Below are 10,326 nucleotides of genomic sequence, written 5' to 3' on the forward strand. Positions count from 1 at the left end.
CAGATCAGCCATTATCTCATTGAATGGTGGAGTAAGCTTGACGGGCAAAGTGGCCTATTCCAGCTCCTAATTCATATATTTGTATGTGTGTACCCCATTAGCAGATACATGGAACACCACAAACTGGAGGTTCCCTTCCGAGCTGTTCACCATCCTGACTTGGAAATATATCACCATTCCTTCATGGTTGCTGGGTCAAAATCCTGGAATTCCCTCCATAACAGAAGTGTGGGTGCGCTCACACCACATGGACTCCACCCGAAAGACCCAGCCCCCTCCCCCCAACATGGACTCCAATGGCAGCTCACTGCCACCTTCTAGAGGACAATTATTGATTGGCAGTGCATGCTGCCCTAGCCAACAAAGCCCACAACCTGTGAATGAATAAAAAACATCAGCCTCTCTTTCCCTCTAATTTCCCCCAAAAAATCCCACCAGGGATTTCTACCCCATCTCCTACCCAAGTTCAACTCTATTAACTCTGAGCCGCAGCCCTGAAAGGCTGATCGGGTGTGAGCAGTGAGCAATGAACATGAGCAGGTGAAATGTCCAGGAATCAGCGCTGATTTGATTTATTATTATCACATGTATTGTTAAACATTGAAGAGCATACTGTTCATAGAGTACATTGTGGAGAAGGAAAGGAAAGCGTGCAGAATGTTGTGTTACAGCTAGGTAGTAGAGAAAGATAAACTTAATTTTCCAGTACCATCTGCAGCCGGTTTCACTCTGTGGGCATTTCAAGGGACATGTACATGCATGCTCTAAACTATTAACAATCTACATCAATGTCTTGGATGAATGGATTGAGTGTATTGCAGACAAATTATGTGACAAAGCAGACAAATCCCTAGCTAGTGACGCCCACATCCTGTAAGTGAATAAATCAAAGTTAAGTAGGAAAGCAAGTTCTGAGACACAGAGAAAGGGATTATAAATAAGTTGAGTGGGAAAAAAATGGCAGTTGGAGCATAATGTGAGAAAATGAAAGTTTGGTTACTTCGGTGAGAAGAATAGAAAAACAGAATGTTATTTATATATAGACACCTCAGAATTCTGCAGTACAGAGAGATCTGAATGTCCTCATAAATAAATCATAAGATGTTAGCATGCAGGTGTAGCCAGTAATTAGGAAGATAAAATTAATGTTGATTTTTACTGGGATGAAGTATAAAAGTAGGGAAGTCCTGCTACAATTACAGTCCAAAGATATGCAGGTTAGGGTGACTGGCCAAAGTAAAGGCACGGGGTCATAGGGATAGGGCAGAGGGGCGCAATGCTCTTTTGGAGAGCCAGTGCAGACTCATTTCGCTGGCTGGCCTCTTTCTGCACTGCAGGATTCTACAGTTCTAATTGTACAAGGCACTGGTGAGATTGTACCCAGAATATTGTGCACAGTTTTGGCATTTTTACTTAAGGAGGGTTATATTTGCCTTGGAGGTTGTTCATAAAACATGTACTAGATTAATTCCTGGGATGGATGAATTGTCTTATGAGAAAATGTTGAGCATATAGATACTGAAGTGTAGAAGAATGAGAAGTGATCTTATTGAAATATAGGATTGTGAGGATGTTTTTCCAGGGTAGCTTTTGAAGGAGTGTTTCCATTCATGGTGAAGTATGGAACTAAGGGGTACAGATTCCAAATAAGGGGTCACCTATGTAAGGCAGAGCTAAGGAGGGATTTCTTCTCTCAGAAGGTTATTAATCCAGAGGCAGGTAATAAACGCAGAAATAGATATCTTCTGTTAAAAAGTCATTTTTAAATTTGACCTTGTGTATTTACTGGCTGGAGGTCACTGACAGTTTTGAAAAGGCAAGCAGCAACCTGCTTAGATGGCTACCAAGAGTCAGGTAACTTTTGTAATTTCTGCAGCCTTGCCTTAAGACTCCAGAAAGTTCTTAATTAAGTAATCCAAGGTAGAATGCCTTCACTTGAATGACCATGCTTGAGATTGAATTATTTGTGGAATGCGCACCTTCTATTGTCAAACCAAACTTCTATTACCAAAACTCAAGTCTGACAAAGAGAGCAACAGAAAAACCTAAGAATGTCTAAGAATGTGTGAACAGTGAAATATATAGTGTAGCAATGGCTACTAAATTTTTGTGGATGATGGAAGTAGTAATGATGTGGTCACAAAACTGGCCTCACAAAATCACAGGATTGTTACAGTGCAGGAGGCTATTCAGCCCATCTTATCTGTGCTGGCTGTCTGATTAGCACTGTGTGAAATGCCTGTTGTCCTTCCTTCTCCCCACAACCCTGCACATTGACATTTTTAAATAATCACCTGATTCCCCCTTGAATGCCTCAGTTGAATCTGCCTCCATCATCCTCTTAGTGCATTCCAGACCCTAACTACACGCTATGTGAAAAGGTTTCTTATATTAAATTGCTTCTTTTACGAATTATCTTAAATCTGTTCCCTCTGGTTCTTGATCCTCCTTCCAATGGGAACAGTCTCTCCCTTTCTATCCTATCCAGGCCTCTCATGACTTTGATTACTTCTGTCAAATGTCCTCTCAGTTTTTTTTTCTCCAAGGAAAAGAATCCCAACTTCTGTGATCTACCTTCACAATTAAGATTTTTCATCCCTGGAATCATTCTCATAAACCCCCTGTGCACCCTTTCCAAAGCCTTCACTTCTTTTCTGATATGTGCTGCCCAAAACTGTAGACCAGATTTTAGATAATAAATCCTATTCACTTCGAGAAAAAGGGAGAAACAAGCCAATTTTGAAGTCAATTTCACAGAAGAGCCAGGTGATAGAAGGTCCTGAGTTGACGCCCACATTCTCCTCTCTATCCACCATGCAAGCTCAAACCCCAAATCCTGGAGGGTGGGGGTAAGCTTGGTTATCAAGTCAACTAAATGTGCTGGTTTTCCATGTCTATCTAAAATTGTCAGCCAGAGTTTCTCATGTGAGACCAAATCAAATGCCTTCTCAAAATCAATGAGGTACATGTATCTTGATTGCTGCCTCAGGTCAGCTTTCTTGGGAAAAGGGATAAAGGTAGACTCAGTTTAGCCTATCAGCCAAACGCTTGTCTCCCACAGTGTCACATATATTCTATACATCCTGTCCACTACTGATTCTCATCTCAATTCAAGAGATTCTATTGTCCAGGTGTGACTTTACAACTGGTCCTTTAATAATTGGTTCTACCCGAGCTTCAGGTGGAAAGGTCTGACATTAAACCTAGCCTTTAAATTCAGACAACCTGTAATAATTTTAAAGATACTCACCATATAGGTCCCATCCTGCAGCAATACTCCTCACTTATTCTTGCCAGAGGCTGATTGGATGCATTGTAAAGGAGATTGAAACATTTGTGCACTTAATGGAACTGTTTGGAAAGGTTTCTTTTTGATTCTTCACTTTAATTCATCTCAGATCATAGAATAATAAAGCTACAGTGCAGAAGAAGGCCAGTTAGCCTATCGAGCCTGCACCAACAACAATCCCATGCAGGCCCTATCCTCATAACGCCACATATTTACCTTCCTAATCCTCCTGACACCAAGGGGTAATTTATCGTGGCCAATCAACCTAACCTGCACACACATCTTTGGGGTGTGGGAGGATACCGGAGCACCCAAGAAAACGTATGCAGACATGGGAGAACATGCAAACTCCACACAGACAGTTACCCAAGGCTGGAATCAAACCTGGGTCCCTGATGCTGTGAGGCAGCAGTGCTAATCACTGTGCCACATTGTTTCTCTTTATCCACTCATTTAGCGGTTTCTCTTTATCCACTCATAGCTTTCTTTGAATTTCTGTCTTTAAACCTTGTTACAATCTGCATCCCTTTTCCTTATGGCCTCCATCTCGACTTCAATCTGACAAAAAGTGTCGGGGGGAATGAACAAACTGAGTCTGCCGAGATTGTGCAGAACTTCAACAAAAATGGTTTTATTCAGCATGCATGAGGAACAGCAGAACCTATGGCTATAATTACGGCTTGTTTACGAGCTATTCTACCGAGCATTGGTTCTTACAGATTCTTATACCCTTTTCTTTACAAAGCATTACATTTACAACAGATCATGATATTGTTACTTTGAATTAGTTACAGTTCTGTTCTTGATTACATTACACGGTTCCATTGTCTTATGTGCTTTAGCTTTAATCATTTTCTGGACATTACCTGTCTACCTATTTACAATATCAAAGTGTTGTGTTTGTCAAACTGATTTTGATGGGGTGTGAATTGTCCCATCTCCTGGATACTTGATTAGTTTGTCAGAGGCACAATGGTTTCTCTAGACTTTTTGGAGGCTTGGTAAATGATTTCAATTCTCTTATGGTGGCTGTAACCTTGGAACAATCCCATCTGGGTATGATTGTTTTAGTGCTGTCTGAGGTGTAGTTATTTGTATTTTGTCCCGTCTGCCTGCAGTGAGTGTGGATACCACAGTACTTTTGGTTTAACCCTTTCCATGCATTCGTCTCCTGCTGCAGCCCACGCTCCCTGAGTTTTCCCTACTTCAAAGTATCAGATATCCATCCTTTTTGCTTCATGGGCTGCAAAAATCCCACCATTTCCTGTGCAACCTTCAGGAGAACAGTTCTTATAGGTGTTTTCTTATTAGCAAATATCTGTAGAGCTTCAAATGTGTTGGTGATTTGCACTGTATACTGCGCTACCTAAACTCATCCAAATTTAGTTGTGTCATTGAAACTAATTTTATTCATTCGCCCACTCTGGCCTTCAGTATGGCCTCTTGGAAATGAGTCATAGTCTTGTGCTGGATACACCTCACAATTGGACAGTATCTCCATCATTTTGCCATTGCAATTTAATCAGTCTGATTCTTAGTTTGATGAGGTCCAAGTGTTGTCTTGATGTTGCTTAAACAATGTGATGGCCAGAACCAAATCATGTTCTTAATATAAATACTGAAGGCATTCTCCAACTTCAATAGCCTCTCCTAATCCAAAGGGGCCAATTGCTGTCTGGATCCTAACCATAACCCATCTACCAACTTTGGCATTGAGGTTCCCATAACGAACAAAATATTCATGTATGCCTTCATGGTTTCATTGCCTTCAACATATTGTGATAAAAATCCATAGCATCTTCATCTTCATACAGGTCCATAAGCTTGAATGGATGTGAAGTTTCTCGGCATTAAGGCACACAACAATGCACATGTGACCGATTTGTTTCACATCTCATTGGAAGTCCAGCCAAATGCTTGTCTAACTATACTACTGCTCCATAGAGTGCAAACTAGTTTATGGCCTTCAGGTGCTGTAAAGTGACCTTGATCTTCAATCATAGAAGTTATAATCATAGAATCTTACAGTGCAGAAGGAGCCCATTCATCTCATCATACTGCACTGACAGTAATCCCACCCAGGCCCTAATCCTGAAACCTCATGTATTTAGCCTGCTAATTCCCCTGACACTAAGAGGCAATTTAGCATGACCAATCAACCTAACCGCATATCTTTTGAGTGTGAGAGGAAACCCATGCAGACACAGGGAGAATGACTGTGTGGAGTTTGCACAGTCCACCCAAGGCTGGAATTGAACCCGGGTCCCTGGCAGTGTGAGGCAGCAGTGCTAACCACTGTACCACTGTTCTGCCAGCCCACACTCTTCTGCCAGCCCATACATATTCATATCAATTCTCTCCATTTCCCCTGCAAGCTACTGTACTTTGCCAAGCTGAAGCACACTGTGCTCATTCCATGTTCCAACTCTGAACATCTTATAGAATCATAGAATCCCTACAGTACAGAAAGAGGCCATCAGCCCATCGAGTCTGCACTGATCACAATCCCACCCAGGGCCTACCTCCATATCCCCACATATTTACCCACTAATCCCTCTAACCTACGCATCTCAGGGCACTAAGGATAATTTTTGGCATGGCCAATCAACCTAACCTGCACATCTTTAGACTGTGGGAGGAAACCAGAGTATCTGGAGGAAACCCACGCAGACATGAGGAGAATGTGAAAACTCCACACAGACAGTGACCCAAGCCGGGAATCGAACCCAGGTCTCTGGAACTGTGAAACAGTAGTGCGAACCACTGTGCTATCGTGCCGCCCTTATGAAGTTGGATGATCACTTTCCTGACCCTTTAATACTGATATTTCCCTTTTCCTTTGTTGCTAGTAGCACATTTTCCAATCCTGCCCTGTTTACTTCACAGGGGACATGAACCTTGGGCAATGTCCAAGCTGGAATGAGTTCTGCTTTGCATCCATTGCCCATAGTGCTGTTTGATGGTAGATGGTAGGCCCTTCATTATTCCATCTGAAGCAAGGACACCATCCTCCAGTTACACTGGATATCTGCCTTCCGGTTTCCAAAGGCCAGTCATTGCTACTTTACCATGATCATCAGCCCAACCAGTGGCCAGAGAAACCTGCTGCTGTCCAAGTCTTCACCCACACATTCTATTTTTGGAATTCCTATTGAACCTGTCAACTTTGCTCAATGCTGAAGATGCCACTGCAGTCAAGACTTTCACCAATAATGACATAACCTCAACAAGCAATTCCCTAATTCTAATTTTCACCCCTTCACCATGTTGAGGGGTGAGTTGGACTTTCAATGCTATCTTGAGACAGGGAAAACACGCAAGAGAAGCAATATCTCCAGTGAGGATGATCCTTCCACAGACAGGTAAAAGTGACAGAGAAGGCAATCTTATAAGAAACACATAATAAACCCAGAGACAGGTAATACCTTTAGAGACAGGTACGACACCCAGAGGCAAGCAATCTCCTCCAAATAGTAAACAGGTAGATTAAAGTTTAAATAGTATCACAAGCAGGCTTACATTAACACTGTAATGAAATTATTGTAAAAATCTCCTACTTACCAGACTCAGGTGCCAGTTTGGATACACTGAGGGAGAATTTAGCATGGCCAATCAATCTAACCATCATGTCTTTCGGACTGTGGGAGGAAACTGGAGCACCCAGAGGAAACCCACGCAGACATGGGGAGAAGGTACAGTCTCCACACAAACAGGGACCCAAGCCAGCACTCTGAGACAGCAAATATTCCCAGAGTGAGGTAAAAACACAGGGACATGTAAGAATTTGGGATTTCAAGGTGTAAAATCCTTCTAATTAGAATTTCTATGTGTTGAATTTTTAATTTCTAACACTGAGGTTCTCAGTTACACTTGACCTAACAAGGTACCACTAGCTAGTGTTTATGAATCAAGTAGAATTTATTAAGCAATATTTTGCATATGCTTAACACAAAGCAATGCAGACATTATGGAAGTTCTTTATTCCTTTAGTTCTAAAGAATGCTTGACCATTGCCAGCACAGGCAAGTTTTTCTCGTCCCTGTTTTTGAAGTGACATTGAATAGTGTCATAGTGACATTGAACAGTTGAGTAGTATTCCAGAAGCCATGGTAACAATGTGTCAACAAAGGTAACAGTTTTCCAATTTATATCTTTGCCTCTCATTAAGCCTTCTTCTTTATTTGGGATTGATCTAAAGTTACCTGTTTCATTGGTTTAGGCTGTGATTCATCTTGTGTCATCCCCAGCCCTGTAACCAGTGCCTTACAGACTAAAAACAAATATTGTTTTCTTGGCTCCCCAGTGTTTACTTGGGGCCCAATTCCAATGCAACCAGTTGCAAAGTCACACTTTCTTGTCAATGTATCTAAACCTATTCCCACAAATACTAAAACCATTAAGAATAAATGTTAAAAACACTTCCTATTGTAATGTCAAGACATAAACCGTTTCACCCTACAAATATAATTAATCAATGAAATCAATGTTTGTTTAAAGATAAAGTCGTCCAAAGCTCAACCATTTCTTCACACAAGGACTCTTAGGAACATTCATATTGTCTTCATGTTGTGTTGAATACAGACCCTTTGGCAATTTAGAAATCATAAAACAATTAAGTGTAGTTTTCACAAACAGTAGCTGCAAAGTATCCTAACTGCCTGGATTGCCCATTGTCACCAACAAAAATTCAGACTAAACCACTTTTTATGGACGTTACCAATCAACAACAACCAGAAAAAATGTGTAGAATTATCAAATCTTACAGATAGTTAACACCTCTAAACCTAGATAATGCTTCCAGGTAATCCTCCTGGAAATGGATAATAGACCCTGAGACAGGCAAAACTTGTATCGACAAGTAATAATCCCACAGACTGGTGCTGCACCCAGAGACTGGTAAAGATAAGTAATACTCCCAAAGTAAAGTACAGTAATCCTCTCAGAGACAGGCAACAGATAGCAAAAGTTTTTGCAAATATATAAAATGAAAAAGAGTGGCTAATGTATACATTGGTCCTTTAGAGTTTGAGAAGGGGGATGTAATAACTAGAAATGAGAAAATGGCCAAGGCATTGAACAGACATTTTGTGTCAGTCTTCACAGTGGAAGACACAAATAACATGCCAAACATTGATGTCAAGAAGGCTATGGCAATGAGGACCTAGGAACTATCATTATCACCAAAGAGGTAGTGTTAGGCAAGCTAATGGGGCCTGAGGTAGACAAGTCTCTTGATCCTGATGGAATGCATCCCAGGGTAGTAAAAGAGATGGTGAGAGAAAGAACAAATGCACTAGTGATAATTTTTTTAAATTCACTGGACACTGGGCTGGTTCTTGCAGATTGGAAAAACAGCAAATGTGATGTGTTCAAAAAAGGAGGGAGACAAAAGACTGGTTAGCTTAACTTCTGTAGCAGAGAAAATGTTTGAATCTATCATCAATGAAGAAATAGCAAGATATCTGGATATAAATTGTCCCACTGGGAAGATCACAAGAGGTTATTGCAGAAGGTAAGGGGGCATGGAGTTGGGGGTAGGGTGTTAGCGTGGATAGAGGATTGGTTGTCAAATAGGAGGCAGAGAGTGGGGATTAATGGGTGCTATTCGGATTGGCAGTTGGTGACTAGTGGAGTGCCCCAGGGGTCGGTGCTGGGGCCTCAGCTATTTACCATTTATATAGATGATCTGGAGGAGGGAACCGAGTGTATGGTGTCGAAATTTGCTGATGACACCAAGATTGGTGGAACGGCAAATTGCGCGGAGGGTGTGGAGAGTCTGCAGAAGGATCTAGATAGGCTGGGCGAATGGGCCAGGAACTGGCAAATGGAATTTAATGTTGGCAAGTGCGAGGTGGTCCACTTTGGTAGGAATAATGGTAGGAAGGACTATTACTTACGTGGCGAAAAACTGCAGCAGGCGACGGTGCAGAGGGACCTCGGGGTCCTTGTGCATGAGTCACAAAAACCCAGCCTGCAGGTGCAGCAGGTGGTCAGGAAGGCGAATGGGATGCTGGCCTTCATAGTGAGGGGGACTGAATATAAAAGTAGGGAGGTCTTGCTGCAGCTGTATAGGGCATTGGTGAGGCCGCAGCTGGAGTACTGTGTGCAGTTTTGGTCGCCGCACTTACGCAAGGATATTTTGGCCTTGGAGGGAGTGCAGAGGAGGTTTACTAGGCTGATACTGGAGTTGAGGGGGTTGAGCTATGAGGAGAGGCTGAATAAACTAGGCTTTGTACTCATTAGAGTTTAGAAGAATGAGGGGAGATCTCATTGAGACATATAAGATGATGAATGGGATGGATAGGATAGAGGTGGAGAGACTCTTCCTGCTCAGAAAGGACAGTAGGACTAGGGGGCACAGCCTCAAGGTAAAGGGGGGGCGGTTTAGAACGGAGTTGAGGAGGAACTTCTTCACTCAAAGGGTGGTGAATCTCTGGAATTCTCTGCCCGTTGAAGTGGTGGAGGCTGCCTCGCTAAATATTTTTAAGACGCGGGTTGATGGGTTTTTGATAAGCGAGGGGATTAAGGGTTATGGGGAGAGGGCGGGAATGTGGAACTGAGCCACGACAGATCAGCCATGATCTTATTGAATGGCAGGGCAGGCTCGAAGGGCTAAATGGCCTACTCCTGCTCCTATTTCTTATGTTCTTATGGGTTCATGAAGAGCAGGTCATGTTTGACTAATGTGGTGGAATTCTTTGAGAACATTACATGCGCAGTGGACAATGGGGAACCTGTGGATGCTGTGTATCTGGATTTCCCAAAGGCATTTGACAAGGTTCTGCACCAAAGGCCACTGTATAAGATAAAGGATGCATGGTGTTATGATTATGTATTAGCATGGATAGAGGATTGGTGAACTAACAGAAAGCAGAGAGGTAAATGGGTATTTTCCTGGTTGGCGATCAGTGACTAGTGGTGTGCCTCAGGGATCAGTGTTGGGAGCGTAATTATTTACAATTTACAAGGGTGATTTGCAGCTGGGGACCAAGAATAGTGTGTCAAAATTCACAGAAGACACTAAGATGCGTGGCAGA

The sequence above is a fragment of the Carcharhinus amblyrhynchos genome, chromosome 6, assembly GCF_965287045.1.
Source record: "Carcharhinus amblyrhynchos chromosome 6, sCarAmb.v2.hapA, whole genome shotgun sequence".
Classification (NCBI taxonomy): domain Eukaryota; kingdom Metazoa; phylum Chordata; class Chondrichthyes; order Carcharhiniformes; family Carcharhinidae; genus Carcharhinus; species Carcharhinus amblyrhynchos.